The following is a 21,021-nucleotide window of genomic DNA, read 5'->3' as shown; positions in this document are numbered from 1 at the left end:
TCTTTTGGAATTAGCTCTCCGCCTGATCAGAAAGAAAACAACGCATAACATAGTTAAGGCTGCGATGACACTTGGCACAGAGGTGCTCAAAATGATCGTTATTTGCCGTTGCCTTTCCCTATACTGAGCGACATATTGAACAAGCTGTTCGGCTGATATGCGCCCCTTTTGCTCTAAAATGAACTGGTTTACATATCTCAACAGACCTGGCTCCAGAGTTTGATTTAACAAAGTCAGATTCTGCCTTGGCAAAAACTCTAAAGTGGCTTCTGGCCAGTACAGCTGGGGCTGCGTAATATTCTATTGTGAGACTCTTGAAATTGACTCTGGCAGGTGGAAGGTTGGTCCTACTATGTTACACTTAGTTCCATTGATTAAAATTCCTCTCCCCACGAGCTCTATACGTTTCGCATCTGCAAATATTCCCCGCTCAAAACAACTTGCTACTACTACCAAATTCTCGTGGGTGGAGAAGATCCAATGCATCCCAGCCCGTTGCAAGCTCAATTTTGACTCCACGATGTCCCTTGGACAGTCTATTCCTTTCCCCCTGGCTAAAAAACCCTGTGCATGTGTCCCATATTTGCAGCTTCACAGATTTTCCTCCAACATACACTATTTTTGATCCAAACCCAACACCGACTGTGTGACTATTTTCATCGCTAAGTTTACATTATATGAACTGGTGCAATAAACACGACTTTCCTGACCCAGCACTGGCGATAACTAAAAATTTCAACAGGAAATCGTGCGTCTCTGACATCGCTATACACATACTTATTACGGCTTTCCCGCAAAATTAACTCCAACAGATTTACTTCTCCTTTGAGTTTTCCCCCAACAACACTCCATATACGTCAGACGCTACACTTCCCTTTTCAGTAACCCGAGGACGGGGCTCACCATCACCCTTCCTCTCTCTTTAAGAGGACTGCTGCCCCTAGCAGGCTATATTCGAAAATACATACAATATATGAAAATACAATGCCTAATTACTCTACACAAATCCAGTGAAACATGACACAAAAACAAAAGAAAACTACAAATGCTCTGCAACTTTCTCGACCGCAACGCATATAGTACTTCATACTGTACTCTATCTATATATGACGGTAGTATCTGTTCCCGAAAGAACAGTTACCGTGGATGACCATGCAGCTTTGCTAGAAATGAAATGATAATTAAATAGACACCCTAGCTACAAGCAGGCGTTGATACACTTCATTGGGGACATGTTGAAAATGTGTGCCCCGACCGGGACTCGAACCCGGGATCTCCTGCTTACATGGCAGACGCTCTATCCATCTGAGCCACCGCAAGCACAGAGGATAGTGCGTCTGCAGGGACTTATCCCTTGCACGCTTCCGGTGAGATCCACATTCCCAACATGTCCACAACACTACATTCGTAGTGCGCCTAATAGATGTTTGCCCATCATACTCATTACTCGTGGCAGATTAATCCACCAAGTCCCGTATGAGTTCGGGCATAGCGTGTGCGTTCGCACAAGAAGGTCAATGGCCGGGAACCCATATTTTTAACTATATATGACGGTAGTATCTATAGTCATAGTCATCTATAGTCCCGGTCGGGGCACACATTTTCAACATGTCCCCAATGAAGTGTATCAACGCCTGCTTGCAGCTAGGGTGTCTATTTAATTATCATTTCACTGTACTCTATCTTCCTGGTTTTTTCTGTGTTTAGCACCTCTCTTCACTCTCTCTTTCTTCCTCTTTCCTTTGTGTGACAAGCCTGGTATCACATCTGGGCAACCCATAAATGGCCGTAACCGCCCAATGTGTACTATCGTTGTTCTAGTAGGCAGCTGAAGCTTAACATTAGCGGGGGATATGGTTTCAACAGCTTGGTATTCCCATTGATACCTCGTGAGGAATTTCTTCGTTTTCCCTTTTTGCGTATAGGGGCTGGACAGCCTCACTCTAAACTGCGGTAAACTTCCTTTCCGCTTTACTGGGTCTTCCTGCCTTTCCAAAGCCTTTGTACTCGCCTTTTGTACCCATTTCCTAACATCCAATATGCTTCAAATACTGGTCCCACTGATGGTAATGAGAATCCACATAAAAACTCTGTGTACCCCTTCTGTCCTTCTGTTGGCCTGTGGATACAACGCGCTCGCCCTGAACTTCTTTACGTTCAACAATTTACACAGTTCATTCATTAAATCCGACATGAAGTTGGTTCCTTGGTCAGTAATTATTGTCTCTGGTACACCAAACTTCAAAATCCAGTTTATAACACCATAGCTTAGATACTACATACCTTTTGTTGATTCATTTTCCTTTCTGTTTTGTTCAACATTCCATCGTTGAGCTTCTGTAAATGTTGTTTGATTGAATCGATAACACAAAATTGTATACTCCTTTCTTTGTCAAGGTTTGATTCTATGCAATGTAGTGTATCTACCACTTAAATTCTTTGTCTTATTTTGAGGGAACAAAACTTACTGTATATAATTGTAATTTCTGTGTGAATAATTTTTTTGTAGAAATGTCAATATATGCAAATGTTCTGTTTTATTTAATATGTTTGGTTGCCATTATGTAAACTGCTGACCTTCACTTAGGGTTCTGAGTTATTTTGTACGTAAAAGGTGGTGTGGTTCCCCTCGGGAACGGAATTGTGTAGCGTGCGCAAAATGTGATGGACATGGATAGAATGGTAGAACAAAGAGTCAGTCGGGGACGAGCTACCAAACTATCAACTGCCCATGTAAAAGTTGTGTATTGTGCTGATTCCGAGGGAGGCTTTTCCTGACGCTTTTCCAATGCCTCGGATGGATGGATAAAGAGCTGGAACTATTCTGGAATTGGTATCTATAATCGCCACCAAGAAATGACAGAGTCCAGCAATTGTACCTGCAAATCCACCTACCAACATGCACTCGCCACCGCACTGCACAATCACTGTAATGGAACAGAAGAACTATAACAATATACAGTGAAGGATCAGCTCACTGGCTGTTTTAGTGTGTTCAAATATAAGGTAATTTATTACTGAATTTATGTACCTACCTTGATTTTTTCCTTATCACAACACCTCTCAGGTTCCTCTCCATTTGAACTATCATTACCGAGTGTCCTTGGTGTGGAAAAAATAAAAGTCTCAAAGCCAAACAGTTAATTAAATAATGTTTGATCTTTGGTAAGAAGAGAGTATACAAATTTACTGTGGATTTGGGAAAATTGTGGGAGGTAGTAAATGTAGCTTTGTGAAAGCCTCCCAGCGATTGAAACAGTCCAATTTAAAGTTTTGTGGACTTTCAAAGCTACTTATTTAATCATTGACTTGAAAGTAGAAGACTGTAGTAATACAGACAATTTGGTGTTACTTTTAAAAATTAAAAGTTCGTAAAACTGAGGCTGATAAAGTTTTTCTTAGTTAATGATCATATTGCTGCCTGCTGTAAGTTTTAAAAGGTGAGTCAGTTTTTTTTACAAATTTTTTAATATTGTGTCTCACTGCAGTAAAAGTCGTGAACTGCATTTGTGGAAAGTTATATACTCTTGTTTGCTAAGTGCTTGTCTCTCTTGTGTATTGGAAGTGCATATTAATGGTGTAACAGGATCCACAGTTTGTCTATTGTGCACATGCTAGATAACGATTAATAGAAAGACCACTATTTATGGAAATAGTAACTTCTTTATTCATAAGACAGTGAGATGTAATTTGTTAGTGAACTCCATTCAAATATCATTCTAAGTAGAAAGGTGTTTAGTAGTGAGAGACTTTATCTATGCACAATAACTAATTTTGCTGTGAACCATATCTATATTTCATGCCAGATAGGAATTTGTTTGAAGAGTAATATTAAACCTATGTCCAATTTACGATTCTGCAGTGAATATTAATAGTAACGTTACTGAGACCATTCAGTTTGACTAAGTCCTCAAGGCAATAGCGTGTTTTGTTATCTTTTGTATTTATGCAAATAGTTTGTTCTGCTCTGTCAGCTCCAACCTTAATGCGAACGTACTGTATACAGGTGCTAGAGTTCATTGCACTCTCATGTGACAAAGTATAGGCTTTGTTTGCCCATTGAAGTTACTTATTTTCAGTTTTTTGAACAAGAATGTTACAGCCTAATTAGGCTAGCGACCGTTTTTATTGTCATTTTGACACTGTGGATGGGTAAATTATTGTTTGTTACTGTTTAAATATTTACGTAATTCTGACTTTCACTTCCGACAAGCCACCTCCTTTAGGTACATCATGGTCCACACAATTAAATTCCTGTCAGAGGGTAACACTGCTCCGTTGCCTTATTCCATAATTGCTTTAACAAGATAGTTTTGTTTCACGACCTGCCTCCAACTTTAAGGTTGTGGTATAGCAGTAGCAGACGGAAGTGTTATAAGTTCTTTACTAACTCTTGCGCGACTCCTGCCGCCAGTTGATTTGGCATAGCCACCATCTCCACAAACTTTGAAAAATGGTCTATTGTTGTCAGGACGAATCTGTTCCCCGATGGTGATCGCCTAAAAGGTCCTAAGATATCAATCCCCAGCAAAGAGAATGGACATGTCGCTTCTGGCAATACTTATAGCTGTATCTGTCTCCGACTTAAATCTGCTCTCTGCGCACATGGTATCCAATTCTTGACATACTGATCCACATCTCCTTTCCCACCTCTCCACCAATACCTCTCCGCCGCTCTACTATACGTCGCTCTACACACTCCATGACCAGATAACACGTGATCATGTGCTTCCTTTAAATCCCCGTCCCTCAGTTTCGCTGGCACTACTACCCTTGGTCCTAACTTCGTTCCCCTGCACAGAAGACCGTCGTATATGTTAAATTGTGGCTGTGTCCGATACAATTTACAATATTTATCGGCGTCCTTAATTCTTGCCATACCGCTACGTCATAACCTATGACTTCTACTTTTTCCTCCTTCCTACTTAATGCATCCACGTTACTGTGCTTCTTCCCAGGTTTGTGCACCACCTCGTAATCGAATTCACTAAGCCTCACAGCCCATCGAGCAAGTCTAATGGACGGGTCCTTCAATCCCAACAACCACGTCAACGCAGCATGATCTGTCACTACCCAAAATCTTCTCCCATATAAATAGCATTTAAAATATGTGATACCACAGATTACTCTAAGCATCTCCCTCTCTGTTGTTAAGTAATTCTTCTCTGCTGCATTCAGCTGCCTAGACGCATAGGCTACAGTATGTTCTTTCCCATAAATTTCCTGACTGAGAACACAACATAATGCTTCATTCGATGCATCGCATGTAGTATAATATCCTTTTAAAAATCTGGAAACACGAGAACCGGACTTGATGTGAACACTTTTTTCAGTTTGTCAAACGCTTTCTTACGCTCTTCTGTCCACTCAAATTTCACGCCCTTCCGTAACAATAGCATCAACGGCTGTGCTAAATCTGCAAAACCCCTCACGAACTTTCGATAGAAATTGCAAATTTAGATGAATTACTGCACTTCCTTAACTGTTTTCGGTTCTCAAAAATCCCTTACAGCCTGTACCAACCTCGGATCTGTTCGCTCTCCGTCCTTACCGATAATATTACCCAAATATGTTACGCCTTCTAATGCAAAATGACACTTCTCCAGGCTCAACGTCAAACGAGCTGCTCTTAACCTCATAAAGACTTCCCTTAACCACTGTCTATGTTGCTCCAAACTACTAGAAAACACTGTAATGTCAGCCAAATAGACCAGGCACTGCCGTGGTTTCAAACCCCTCAAGACACTGTCTAGCAACCTCTGAAACGTTGCCGGAGCGTTTTTCAAACCGAATGGCATTCTAATGTACTGGTAATGTCCTCTAGGTATAGAGAAAGCAGTTTTTGGACGATGCTCTGGACCCACCTCTAACTGATGATAACTACTTGTCAAATCCATGGTATAAAAGTACTGGCACTGTCCTAAGTGATCCAAAGTCTCCGATATGTTTGGAATCGGGTATGCGTCCTTTACTGTCTTATTATTGAGGTATCGGTAGTCACAACAGAACCTGAATTTCTTAGTTCCATCCGTAGATTTTTTGGGCACAAAGACAATGCCCGCTCCTCAGCGACTATTACTATGCTCTATAATACTGTCCGCAAGCTGCTGATCAATGAAATCCTCTACAATCGGCTGCAAATACCTTGGTATTCTGTATGCTTCACTCCCTGTTGGTATCCTATATTGAACTAATGGAGTTGCTGGTAACGGTCCTTGTGGAAAAAACAAATCCTTCAATTCCCACAATAATTCTTCCACATGCTCTCTTTCTTCTCCTTTAAAGTGCTTAAATTTGTGACGCAATGCAGTTCTATCGGCTGTTAGTGGTTGATCGCTTCGCCTAGCTCTCGAACACCAGTCTTCGTCGTCTGGCACATCCAAATTTGCTACTTAAACTCCTTTCCTCAAATTCGCGTCTACAGCGCTAAAATTATCCACGTTCACGGGAACTACTGGCCCGTCGTTCAATAACACATACCGTACCCACAGGTAGACTTGGCTCCACACTTACCCAAGATGACTTCCCGGTGCCAATAGACACAAGCTCATGCGAATTAAGCCTTAATGCTAATGTACGTGATTCAATTGGTTTGCTCATTACGTTGAACGCCCCTTGCGACACCTCTGCATTCACAACAGTTTCCCCTAGCTGAAATAACATTCCACCAAGTTCCACAGTTCGTTGTCCAAGGTCAATTTTGGCATGATGTTGATGCAATAAATCTACTCCTAGGATCATGTCATAGCCCTCGCTTACCCATGGTACTACCTCCATGCTTGCATTAAATCGGACTTTCTCTATTCGAAAGTCAACTGTCACCGACCCCAAAGGCGTGACCTCCTTATCCCCCACTCCACGCAACCTATAACGTGGTGGGTCTAATTTTCTTCGTCCCATTATATTCTTAGTAGCCACTGCCAATTACACCCCTGTGTCCAACAAAATCTTAAACTTTTTGGTTCCTATGGATCCTACCACTGAACATTCCACCTTTGCGTACGTATTCGTAGCACTGAAACTAAACGGGAGCTCCCTTAGGTGGGTCTTGGGCCCCCTATGCCACTTAACACTTGTCCACCTCTCCTATCTCCACTTCTCCACCCTCCGCGCTGTTGAGTTCCACCCCTACCTCTATTCCTTGGTGACTGGGTACATTGCAGCTGCACATATCCCATACGACCACACCCATAAAATTTTATACCCGCTATAAACACTGTTGGTCTCTCGCGTACTCCTATTTCCATGTCTATTTCCTAACATTGAATTTCCAGCTGAATGGCCAACTACAAATCGTTCGGAGTCCCATCACGCACTTTCCGTGACATATGCGCCGTTAAGCCTCTCAAAAATACATCAAGTGCTCTTTGCTCGGCCTCCTGCAACAGAACACTATTCGCTTCATCGCTCTAACCCAACTCATAAGTATACTCATTAATTTCCTTATCCTGTCCGCAAATTTCTCTATCGTCTCCCCCTGTATCTTCGATATTGTACTTAACCTCTCTCTAAACTACCGAGCGCTATTCTGTTTATTGTACCTTTGTAAAAGCCCTTCCTTTAACTGCTTAAACTCTGCCTTCCTTAAGGCCTCAGAACATCTTACATATGTCTTTGCTTCACCCGTTAACCTAACCTTGGCTACATGTAACAACTGCCCATCAGACCAACCATCCATCACAGCTGAAGTCTCCAAGTCCTCCTCAAACGAACGCGAATCCTCAGATGCCTTGCCAGAAGACGGAATAACCAGACTCGTGCCAGCTGGATCAATCTCCTGCACCCTAGGCAACAACGACTGATCAGATGCGGTTTCGCACTCACTTCTAGACGTTAATTCATTTCTCAACTGTGTAATGTCTGCTGTCAATTGTGTTACTTTTTCCATCAAAATCCGCACTGCTTCTGGTTCTGACACACCTTGGGTCCTTAAGTCTACCATTGTGTTGCTTTCGTTTCCAGTTAGTCACGAAACAAAACATTTAAGTGCAAGAATAACCCGACTTCCTACAGTTCCATATCATCACACTCAGTAACATCATACTAAAACCAATACAAAAGTAATTAAATGCCACGAAAAAAATAATAAATCTTACTGCCCCCAAATAGACTAACACTTACTCTGACAACAAAAACTACTATGCCCAAACAAAACATCTACAATATGGCTTGCCAGGAGCCATGCACATAAAACACAAAAAGGCAAGAAAACATCTCGAAAGAAAACTGGTCAAAACTCCCCACATCTTGTGACCATAATGCAGGTGGTGGGCTCGAATGTCGTACTGTACACACGACGTCCGCTATTTTGACACCAAATATAGTGGATGGGTACCAGGAGGTGCCATATTAAAACTCGGCGAGAATTTTCCTCTTGGTCTGCGTCACAGGGCCCCGCAATACTGAGGAAGCACCCCAGCGGCCCATGTAATGCAATTCTGTGCCGAGCCAGCCTTGTGCACCAGTGGAGTTGCGGCATCGTCAGGACGCTGCAGTTGACTCGGCGGTCTGAGTTCCTGCCTACTCAGCTGTCCCCATCCTCGTTGCCTCCATGCCGCTCCGAGGAGCCGCCAAGCGGCCTGCTAACAACTGCAAGATGGTCTGCGCCGTGTTCCTTCACCGGCGTGGCTTAGGATGTGGGGACGACAAGCGGCCATGACCCACAGCCGAGTCTGCGGCCCTCGCCCCAGTTGCCTCCAGCATGTGTTGGAAGCCAGGACGACTGCCCGCGGTAGTGAGCCGTGGAGTCGCCCGCCACTGGCTGGCTGCTTACGGACCCCGCGTCGGCCTCAGGGGGTCGAACCAACAACCTTCGATGGACTGAAACACTGGGGCCCCATCTGCTGCTGAGTGTAGCTGTTTGTGTGACATATCCTGCCGTCCAGGAGAGCTGCCACACTTGAATGAATCTCTTTAGAAAACGGCACCTATTTATACTCGGCTGTGCGCCTCTGTTTTGCCAAGCGCATCACTTTGCGTCACGTACACATGACACATAGGTTGGCCAGTGGTCCCCTTCTGCCCGTGACTTCCGCCGTGAAAACTACTGTGTGCACCCTCTCAGTTCTACGCTCCTGTGGCCTCTATTTTCCTTTGCAACTGCTGGTGTGCGTAACTCACTGCAATCAGGCCCGCACCTGGCTGTAACTTGTGCTGAGAATATTGCACAAAACTAACTTTTCCTATCCATAACGGTGGTGCCCTACAGTATTTCATGGAAGACTGGCCACCTTGGAACAATAGCAAAATACCTGACTGTCTACATCTACATCTACGTCTGCATGATTACTCTGCAATTCACATTTAAGTGCTTGGCAGAGGGTTCATCGAACCACAATCATACTATCTCTCTACCATTCCACTCCCGAACAGTGCGCGGGAAAAAATTAACACCTAAACCTTTCTGTTCGAGCTCTGATTTATCTTTATTTTATTTTGATGATCATTCCTACCTATGTAGGTTGGGCTCAACAAAATATTTTCGCTTTCGAAAGAGAAAGTTGGTGACAGAAATTTCGTAAATAGATCTCGCCGCGACGAAAAACGCCTTTGCTTTAATGACTTCCATCCCAACACGCGTATCATATCTGCCACACTCTCTCCGCTATTACGAGCTGCCCTTTTTTGCACGCTTTCGATGTCCTCCGTCAATCCCACCTGGTAAGAATCCCACACTGCGCAGCAATATTCTAACAGAGGACGAACGAGTGTAGTGTAAGCTGTCTCTTTAGTGGACTTGTTGCATCTTCTAAGTGTCCTGCCAATGAAACGCAACCTTTGGCTCGCCTTCCCCACAATGTTATCTATGTGGTCTTTACAGCTGAAGTTGTTCGTAATTTTAACACCCAGGTACTTAGCTGAATTGACAGCCTTGAGAATTGTACTATTTATCGAGTAATCGAATTCCAACGGATTTCTTTTGGAACTCATGTGGATCACCTCACACTTTTCGTTATTTAGCGTCAACTGTCACCTGCCACACCATACAGCAATCTTTTCTAAATCGCTTTGCGACTGATACTGGTCTTCGGATGACCTTACTAGGCGGTAAATTACAGCATCATCTGCGAACAACCTAAGAGAACTGCTCAGATTGTCACCCAGGTCATTTATATAGATCAGGAGCAGCAGAGGTCCCAGGACGCTTCCCTGGGGAACACCTGATATCACTTCAGTTTTACTCGATGATTTGCCGTCTATTACTACGAACTGCGATCTTCCTGACAGGAAATCACGAATCCAGTCGCACAACTGAGACGATACCCCATAGGCCCGCAGCTTGATTTGAAGTCGCTTGTGAGTAACGGTGTCAAAAGCTTTCCGGAAATCTAGAAATACGCAATCAACTTGAGATCCCCTGCAAATAAAGAGCTAGCTGCGTTGCACAAGAACGATATTTTCTGAAACCATGCTGATTGCGTATCAGTAGATCGTTCCCTTCGAGGTGATTCATAATGTTTGAATACAGTATATGCTCCATTACAGATGAAGAATTCAACCGTCATCAGCGGCGTGCTTTCAAACCTTCTGTATGTGTCGTGACTTTGGTTAGTAAAATCAGGGTAACGCACGAAAAAACACTGGAATAATACATCTTGCTTAAATGAGATAGACTCGAATCTTTATTTTGGTCGTCCCATGCCAAGCCGCCCGTTATGTCCCATCACTAACAGAAGGCTGTGTCCGCCGCTGCATTCCGTTACAACCTGCGAGAACTTGAGTTTTCCTACCTCTTCAAGTAAACCATCTGAATGCTGTCTAGTAGAGGTTTCACACGCACCATTGTGTCAAATGGAAGCCTCTTGTATGCGTCTGTGTTACTTTATTCTGTGGAAGGTTGAAATATTCCGCTAGCCTCATGGAATGTCGTATTATTAACATTAACACAAATAAAATGATTGTTGACAGCGCGCTGGGTACATGTGTGGATGGCTGAAGGCTCCTCCGGAAAGAACATGCTCACGCAACCATTGAGGGATGTTGATGTCGAATGAGTGGCATTAATGCTGTACAGACAATGGATGGATGAATAGAAGGTGGAGCAATTTTACACGACTTACTTGCTACTCGTGTAGCAGCAAACTGCGGTCAGCCCAACGTGTTGCCGTTCGTAAGAACTCAGCTGCTGTACTATCAACTCATTAATTAAAAAAAAAGTGTCTGCATAAACACGAACACTCATTGGATGCAAGAAGTATGACTATCGTGTATTCTCGAAGTGTGATTCCTATGCCTGCTACAACGAATATTGTAGAGACCGAAGTCTAATGACATCGTGAAAGCTTTTAAAACAAATACTGCGACGCCAATAGTGCAGAACAGCGGATATATTACTATAATCAAGGAAATCTGAGGCCAAATACGTATAAACCCACTCTCGTGCTATGAACTAATGCTTCCTACAATGAATATTGAACCAAAAACCAAGTACCTTGCGTTGAACATATTACAAATTAAGCACTTAACACCATGCAACAGTCCTTAAACGCGCATTGAGCTAGCAAGTGCCACATACACTGGTGAGTAGAAGACTCATCCAATAATTTAATGCCCTTTGGTCCAAGAAATAAAACGATGACCAACACTGAGCGATTGTTACGGGGGGTGGACAGACCTGCTTGCCTTGTGAGAGGCAACAGCCTTGGTTCTAAAGACAAATAAAAAAAAACCAAAAAGTCAATCGCTGATAACGCTGTATCGATTTTTCACGTTAATACTATACGTTAGTTTATAAATTGTGATGTATGGTATTGATTTCTATGATTCATTAAGAAACTACGGTCTTCCACTACCAGCTACAAAAGCCGCACTGCACACTGCTTGTGATCACATTAATCACGCATTAACCACTCAATGGTGAGTGCAGGACCGTGCTGGCAGAAAGCATGACGGCACATGGTGCACGGTCGCTATAAAGGCGTTCATCTTACAGAATTCTTTGTAAAGTGATGACATGTCCACAAGCTGTAGGTGAGTAACTAGAAACTTATCTCGTCTGCGAAGATTTTTTACGTAAAAACTGGAAAATAGGGGGTAAACGGGTAGTTTTTTTTTTTTTTTTTTTTTTTTTTTTTTTTGCTAACGAATACCGATGTCAGTGATATAACAGAGTCCCGATCATCCGTGTACTTTACAGTCAGCTAAGGTTTTAGTCCTAATAATCAAGTGTGTTTCCCATTTCTAGAGAACAAGCTAATATCTCTGTAACGGGTGTTTCACGATCTTGATGCAAGCAACGCATCACAATCGATGTTCTCTCAACCAAATAAAGACGGGAAACGTGTGGATGGCAATATGTCTCACAGTAGAGAATGAGGCTTGGGGCTGATGACACACACACACACACACACACACACACACACACACACACAGAAAGAGAGAGAGTCTTGTGTCAAATACGCACACAACTAGTGTGGCTATATAACATTCGAGAATGAGGGAAGTATCGTAAACACCCCTTCATAACGACTGTAGTCCTGGAAATACCAGTTTCCCACGTAAATCTATAGTCTTCTATGACGGGACATAATTTTTTTCCGAGCAAAATCTTTTATACCCCAATGGCTGGACATGCAGAAATTGCAATTATTCACGCCAAATGTATACCTCCCTTACAACGAGACATAGTTATTTACTTCCCAGCCACATCATTTTCTTTCGCACTTGTCGGAACACAGACCACAGTGACTTCATACGCCAGCACATGCAGTTTAGAAAAGCAATGGAATTACAGTTTAAATATGTATAACGTCCGAAAAGTTTTTGGTAAGTCCGCACTCAAATCAGCTAGGTGTCTCTATTCTCCTCAGTTCTAGGAAATGTTTCGACATTTAGGTCTTCCAGCCAGTCAGATTCGAGAATGGACTTCATGTATTTTCAGTTAGCGCTTCCAGAAGGTTTCGTATCCCGCCAAGGCTCTCTCAAACTAGGGTTGCAAAAGACGAATGTCAGGCACTACGTTATATGGACACCAAACGCAGCGTGCACTGTATTCCTGTTCTAGTGCCGTAACTACCATTTCGCAGTAGTTAGCTCCAAACCACAGCAGCGCAACCCTCGTAAATAGCATATCCAGTATTCGGATCAGATGAATTAGAAGGCTAAGAAGTGCTCCTCAACCGACAGCCAATTACATTGGAAATGATCATTGCGTTTTTGTGTGGGCTTATGGATATCCAACAAGCACTGAAAAGTACTAAAAGCGTTGTTTACTAACCTCGACTGGAGCGAGAACGTGCATTTACAGTACAGGTTGCGAGCTATCATCCCAAAAATGTTCGGGCTCACATGTGGTTCCTCTTCGTCGAAATGTCTTGGCTCAAACTCGTCTATGGGTTGAACCGCACGTGGTGCATTACACACCGTAAATTAGACACTTGTGACCATTTGGTTAAATTGTCTCGCTGACAAGTTTGCGAAACACAAAGTCGGTATAACATGTAATAACAGCAGTAATAATATCGGGAACTAAATTAACGTCCCATAAATGATGTAGGCCACACAGTCGCGATTTTGGTGGAATAATGTTTATTCAGAAAACAAACTAATAGCGAAAGTGGTCGTATTTAGAGTTACTGTTACACTCGAGTGCATATCCATTTGACACAGTTCGATCACTGACAATCTCACTGAGAAAAGTTAGAGTTCACACCAGGCGTGCGGCTGCTCACCGCTCAGAGACTAAGTCCCGCGATACCACACAACGTGAAATTTTCTAAGTCGTTTCACTTCCTAGCTGCCTAAAGACCGACTGTCCGCTTTCGCGTCTCAATCCGAACTGAACCCTTTGGTGTCTGCAGCCAAACTGTCCGCTTTCGCCGCTGCTCTCTCTCTCTCTCACACCATTTGCTTTCCCCTCCTTTGGTAACTGTACCCAGGAGTTTATAGCCTGTTGGCTTTTACTCCACAATGTATGTTACGTGTGTGTGTGTGTGTGTGTGTGTGTGTGTGTGTGTGTGTGTATGTGTGTGTGTGTGGTTGTCTTGGATAGGTTTGGCTGTCCGTGTATTGTGGTGTTGTTCTGCTGGTGTCTTGTACTTGCCTGAGGTTGGCGAGATGTTGGGTATTTTAAGGGTTAAGGATTGGCATTAGGACTTGGAGATTTTGGGATTTTTCTCTTCGACTTAGTCGTCGAAGATCTTCATAGGGCGTTTGTGCTTATCACGGGACCTGTCAGACAGACCTAGGGAGTGGATGAGGTTATTTTCAGATGTGGAAGAGCTCTCCTAGAAAGCCCTTGCCTGACCTTGGAATCTTTCTTTGAAGAGGGGGATTTCGGCAGCGGCGTCCAGATCATCGGTGGAGAATCCCATGGGTAGTGCCCTCCTGACGGCGTGGTTCTGCAGCCTCTGGAGTTTGTCCAGATGCTGCTTCGCCGCATATCCCCAAACAGGGCAAGTGTAATCCATTACTGGCTGTATAAGGGCCTGATAGACATTTACTCCTACATACCAGGTAAGGGAGCTTGTTGTGTTGAGGACTGGGCATGGGATGGCCATACTGGCACAGACATTCCTGTGGACCTCGTCTATGTGGGGTTTCACGTTAGTCTCACGTCCAAGGTTACATCGAGATACTTTACAGATCTGCGCCAGGGAAGTCGGGATCCATGTAGGTGCAGGAGAAGGGAGGGAGCGGGAGGAAGGTGTTGAGGGGGTCCACGTCTCCCGAGCCTCTGAGTGACCAGCACAGCCTGTGTCTTTCCAGGGTTGATGGTGATGTGCCAGCGATGGGCCCAGATTTCTGTGTCATCTAAAACCCTTTGTAGCCTACTAATGACCTGGTCCTTATTCGCATTATGAGTGTAAAATGCTGTGTCGTCAGCATACTGTGCCGTGTGCACCAGGGGCGCTGTAGGACTGTCTGCAGTGTGCAGACTGTACAAGACGGGCCCCAGGACTGATTCCTGTGGCACACCGGCACGAATACGCCTTTTGGTGGAGGTCGCTGTTTCTACCTTGGCAGAGAAAGTTCTGTTCGTGAAATAGCTTTGGATTAACCTGACTATGCTCCTGGGGAACCCCTGCATGTATAACCTGTATATTAACCCTTTATGCATTGCTGAGTCGAAGGCTTGGGCTACATCAAGTAGCACGATCATGCAGTAGACTCTGTGGTTGAAGCCCTCTGTTGCTGCTTCCACCAGTCTCATGATCAGTTGTGGGGTGGAGTGCTTCTATCGGAATCCGAAGTTGAAATCCGGCAGAAGTCGCTCTTTGGTGATAGGATCTCTTGTGGGTATTAGCAGGGGGCGCTAATAGATGTTGCTGAGAGTTGACAAGAGGCTATCCGGCCGTTGTGGCCGAGCGGTTCCAGGCGCTTCAGTCTGGAAGCGTGGGACCGCTACGGCCGCAGGTTCGAATCCTTTAGTTAGGTTTAAGTAGTTCTAAGTTCTAGGGGACTTATAACCTCAGATGTTAAGTCCCACAGTCCTCAGAGCCATTTGAACAATTTGAACAAGAGGCTAATCGACCTGTAGCGCTGCAGAATACAGGGTCTTTCCCTGGTTTGTGTATCGCGACCACTTCCGCGTGTTTGCAGTAAGCTGGGAACTCGTGGGTACGAGTAATCTCGTTGAAGACGCGCGCGAGGTTCAGAAATGGTTGAAATGGCTCTGAGCACTATGGGACTTAACTTCTGAGGTCATCAGTCTCCTATGACTTAGAACTACTTAAAACTAACTAACCTAAGGAGATCACACACATCCATGCCCGAGGCAGGATTCGAATCTGCGATCGTAGCGGTCGCGCGGTTCCAGACTGTAGCGCCTAGAACCGCTCGGCCACCTCGGCCAGCCTTGCACGAGGTGTTTGATAGGCGAGGACGGGAGGTTTTTGACTAGCTGGGTGGTGAAACTGTCGCGTCCTGGCGCCTTTTTTTTGTAGGGAGGCACCTAATTTCTTTTGTCTTCGGGGGCAAAAAGTGGGGTTTCGTCCTCTGGGTCGTCGTCAGCATTGAGGAAGACAGCCAGTTGACGACGGACTACCTGTTCATGTTCATCATCCTGGGGTTCTGCCACTTGAAACTGCTTCTCGAAGGGGTCAGGGAGCCCGTGGACCTTTTCAGCGTGGCTGTTGGCCAGACACCACTCGCCGTGCAGTGGCTGCATCCTAGCTCGTCTTTTGGTAAATTGCTTGGTTGCTTGCTGTAGTGTGTGATCGTCTACTTTGAGAGCTCGTTTTGCCATTGCTGGTTTCTGTACTCATTGAGCGATACCTTCAGCTCTCTCTGTAGACGATTGAGCAGCTTCCTGGTGGCCCTATTTCTGGTGACCTTCCACTCTTTTGCAACTCTGTTCTTTTGTCGGATCTGGACTAGTTGTACTTGTGAAGGCAGGCCGTCCCTTTGTGGGGGAGTGGCATCTTCCGCTGCCTGCAAGTTAGCACCTGTTAGGTCTTGTAGCGCTTGTTCTACTGTTTCGGTAGTTGTGGCGGAGTGCGAGCGATATCAGAGGCCAGTTTCCCGGTATCGCTATCAGTCTGTACGTTTGTAAAACGTCTGGTACCGTGGGAGCGCTACCCATTGTCCCACATCGACTTTAGAATCTCTGGGTTGTGGACGGAGGACATTCTGTTGATTGTCTTTGCGGCTACAAACCCCCTGATCCTCCTAGTTAGGGCTATGTCTAACATGCCGGGCCTACCTTAATTATTTTGGAAAATGTGCGGGCTCGACCGGGCCCCATGTTTCGAATTGGTGGTAGCGCGCTAGCTGTAGCAGTTTGGCGCCTGCTCCATCGGGGTGTTTGGCATTGAAGTCACCTCCTATTATGAGTTTGCCTTGAATTTGCCCTAGAGCGGCTCTGTCTCCCTCGTCTATTGTGTCTTGTGGGGGTCGGTAGATTGCAACAGTTGTTATGGGCCCGGTGCCAGTGGTTACCTCCACCGCCATTGCTTAAATTTTATTGATAGCTGGTAGGTATACCTGGTGGTGGGGGATCTCTCTTTTTATGTATACGGCCGCTCCGCCTTGGGTTGGCTAACGCAGTTGGGAACTGTCCATTTTATTCCCGGTTTTAGGTGGGTTTCCCCCATCATGCAGATATCGATGGAGAACTCCTCCATGAGTTATCTGAACTCGACCTCTTGATTAACAATGCCGTATTCGTTAAAGACGCACATTGTCTGGCCTTGGAAATTTGGTCGTGTGTCCAGCATAATGGGGTTTTGAAACTACTGAGAAATCGCAGAGGGGAGCTACTGCTGGACTGCTGTCTGAATGGCAACTAGGATCTGAGTGTTCTGCTCCTGGGCCTCCCTGAATTCCTTCATAATTTATATGACGAGGTGCGCGGTCTGGACCATAATGCCTAACAACTGATCCGAGGGAGTGGATTGAATGTGCTGTTCCCTAGAACTTCCTCTGTCATAGTGGACCTGGTCGTTGTTGTGTTTTTCCCAGTGCTGTTCTTGCATGTGTGTCTGGTGTTGTGGTGACAGGGCTTGCGTCGATTTCTCGACGTTTCCGTGGCTTTTTGGTGGAGAAACCACTTCCGCGTACATGTTGCCCTTGATGTTTCGGGCTTCGCCTCTGTACCAGCACTGTCCCCTTTGGTTTCTCGACCTGAACTGCCCTCTGCCCGACTCCGATCGCGTTTCCTGCGCGCCGAACATCTTCGCTCAACTGATTAGCGCAGTTCCCTTTCCTGAAGCCGTCCATCTGATAGGTTACAGCTGATTCTACAGTACTTCACGTTTTAACCTATTTGAATAATCAAAGCTTGACCACTTTCACGTTTTAAATAAAATAACAATTTTATCCATAGCATAATAAACGTTAATTTTTTAAAAAATAAAACCAATACTATTTCCTTCTTAACTTTGAAAGTCGCTGGCAGTAGCCTGGTACCAATGTGCTTTCTGATAAATAAATAAAGAACAAAAGTAACTAAGACGCACTGAAATACAACAAATATTGCATCACCTACTGATTCTATACGGTGTCATGCTGTCATCGTTCAATGTGTTTTGTGTGGAGGAAATGATGATCTGATGCTTAACTGAAAATACTGGTAGTTAAAATTTACTGTATCATGTAGACAAAAATAGTTACAGAGTTGATATTTACCACGTTTGTCGCTTTAATGCCGGGCTTGTACGTGAAATGTCGATAGTTAAGATCGACCAAAGCGTTCAGATTTTAACATTCAGGTCTTTGTTACAAAACTTGTTAATTTTGCTTTAACAGTAAATCCAAAACTATTATAGATATGATCAATATTCAAGTTTTATTGGGATTACCATGAAAATGGATGAAGAATGTTAGATTAAAATAACTGTGGCTTAATTCCCTGCACTTCTTCAGAATTAAATAGTTTCATAAATGTTTCCCTTTATGGCCGATCTTAGGTCCGCCATATTTAACACTACTAAGTCTCCTTGGCCAGAAAGCCTTCTAATGGGTTTCCATATCACGTAGGTTCTCGTCTGTCTCACTCGCACGCTACAGCGCTTAGGCCTCAATAGACTATGGACGCCTATGAGTTTCCCCATCTCGTGGTGAATCTGGGCCCTTTTTTGGCATCCAGTCCTGGACGACAGGGTACGTTCCACTATTCCTGAAGGCTGACTCTTTCGGCCATATACTTAAATGAGAGAGAAATTCTCGTTAACTCGTAAGGTGTGACTATTTTGCAGCAACCTGACATTGCACTCCTAGTGAAATAGGAGGGATGAGTTTATTCAGACTAAGGATGGTGTCATCTCCCGAGCTAGAGAGGTACCCAAGGTCTTCAAACTGAATGATGGACGTATCTTTCGAAACGGTCTCCGACTGTTGCTATACTTACAGCTTCGGATAGTTTTGAGAATGTAAATATGCGGTTAAATTCTCTCTTTTATTACAGTGCACTTCAACTGGTGAATGGAATTGCTCTCACCGTAAAAACTCTATTACAACCCAAATAGCGGCTATTACAGAGACGGAGAAATTATTGTTGTCATAATGGATAACCAGTCGACGACTGGAGTAAGGGACGCGTTTTTCTGTCTTTGTTAGCGACAAACCGCCTGCTTCTCACCCGCCATCGCTCTGTGGGCGGTTAGCAAAACGACGATTATTTGCTCTTCTCAGCTGTGGAGAATCTGTACCATGACCTGGCACCAGACAAACGATACCTTCCTCAAGCGAGGCAGAGGGCTCATTGTCAGTGGACTAGCGCGGCTGTGAGCTCTTTGTCTCTTATTTGCCAGCCCCAGCTACACAGGTATGCAGCGACCACTCTAACAGTTGTAGACTACAAATTAAATGATTTCTGTCAGCCAATTGCGTTTGGAAGTGGATCGCGATATTTCCCTTGTGGAAGCGACGCTTCTCTGGAGGTTTGCAGTTGGTGCGGGCGAGTGGGCTGTCCCCTTGTCGGCGTAGTGGCGCAGCTGGGAGCTCATTGTTTCTTATTTGCCAGCCACAACTACATAGGAAGGCAGCGACCGCCCTAACGGTTGATGCTTTCTGTCAACTATCTGGTTTTGAAAGTGGGTGGCAACATTTCTCGTCTAGAAGGGACTTTTCTCCGATGTTCTACAGTTAGCGGGACCGCGCGCGCGCGCGCGCGCGTGTGTGTGTGTGTGTGTGTGTGTGTGTGTGTGGTCGCGCGCGCGAGCGGGTCCGCCCTTAGCAATGCCCCGCACACACACACAAGATGCTTCTGCGATTTCTAAATGACTCAAACCCCTCCGTTTATATACATATTTTCAACAGTAAAGGAAATTTACCCCAGAAACACTGCATTGAGATCCCTACATGGAGAAGTACGTAAGTAAACAGACTACATCGCTGGTGAATTATACAATTTTCGCTTTTGATCAACACTATTCTCACTGCTTCCGTAAATTGCCGGCAGAATTAACTTGTTATGAAGCGCTCGTCAATTGCGAGTAGCTCTCACGCTGAGTTAAGTAGGAGTAATTGCAGCAGCCCCCAACTGCAGATTCTCGTTCTACATGTAAGCAGCCCGATCGCGTGCTTCTCATTTCATCTAAATAAGAATGCATTCTGCAAGTACTACTTTTAAACAACCTAAATGTAATTATTTCTCGATTCATAATGGACCGACAGGGGGCAGAACATCATCTATTATAGATTCAACGCTCTAAACTCTTCAGTACTATCACTTCAGGTTTGGCGAATAAGGTCAGGTGTGAGCACACACGTTAACAATTCAGGATGTATTCCGCCAGACTAGACGCTCCCACCCCACAGCTAGTCAGGCAAATCCAAGGTATCTCATCCAACAGGGATATATTCGACCTATGACCCTACTGCCAGCAACCGGATACCCATGGCTCTGTCTCTCGTCCAACAGTCACCGCAGTTGAGTGAGTGAACCGTATTATCGTTGAGTTGACCATGGCTCTGAGGATTTGATGTAAGTCTCTCTTTCTCCTCAGTTATTGTCAGTTCCATTTGCTTATTCATCTACATGCGTATGTAGTCCAAAAGACCCTGACTGTAATTCTTTCTTCTTGTTCCAGCATATAATGACTAAGAGGTGAAGCCTTACTACACTTTTATGTGGATGGGTGTAGCCAAAGAAGATGAAGGAGACACAATCTCCACAGCTGACACTCTAGAGTTCAATTGAAGTAAGTAACCCAGTTGCAGCATCTTAAGACAGCTGCTATACAGGGTGTTACAAAAAGGTACGGCCAAACTTTCAGGGAACATTCCTCACACACAAAGAAAGAAAATATGTTATGTGGACATGTGCCCGGAAACGCTTACTTTCCATGTTAGAGCTCATTTTATTACTTCTCTTCAAATCATATTAATCATTGAATGGAAACACACAGCAACAGAACGTACCAGCGAGACTTCAAACACTTTGTTACAGGAAATGTTCAAAATGTCCTCCGTTAGCGAGGATATATGCATCCACCCTCCGTCGCGTGGAATCCCTGATGCGCTGATGCAGCCCTGGAGAATGGCGTATTGTATCACAGCCGTCCACAATACGAGCACGAAGAGTCTCTACATTTGGTAGGGTTGCGTAGACAAGAGCTTTCAAATGCCCCCATAAATGAG

At 44.5% G+C, this 21,021-nt stretch overlaps 1 non-coding gene across 1 annotated transcript; it reads right to left on the bottom strand.

The window, feature by feature from the left end:
* Nucleotides 1–1,246: 1,246 nt before the first annotated feature.
* Trnat-ugu lies at nt 1,247–1,321 on the bottom strand. The gene has a single exon. It is a non-coding gene; the product is annotated as a tRNA-Thr (tRNA).
* Between the last annotated feature and the right edge of the window lie 19,700 nt (nt 1,322–21,021).

This window comes from Schistocerca americana, chromosome 6 (genome assembly GCF_021461395.2).
Source record: "Schistocerca americana isolate TAMUIC-IGC-003095 chromosome 6, iqSchAmer2.1, whole genome shotgun sequence".
NCBI classification, from domain to species: Eukaryota; Metazoa; Arthropoda; class Insecta; order Orthoptera; family Acrididae; genus Schistocerca; species Schistocerca americana.
This window is presented reverse-complemented; position numbering and strand designations above follow the sequence as displayed.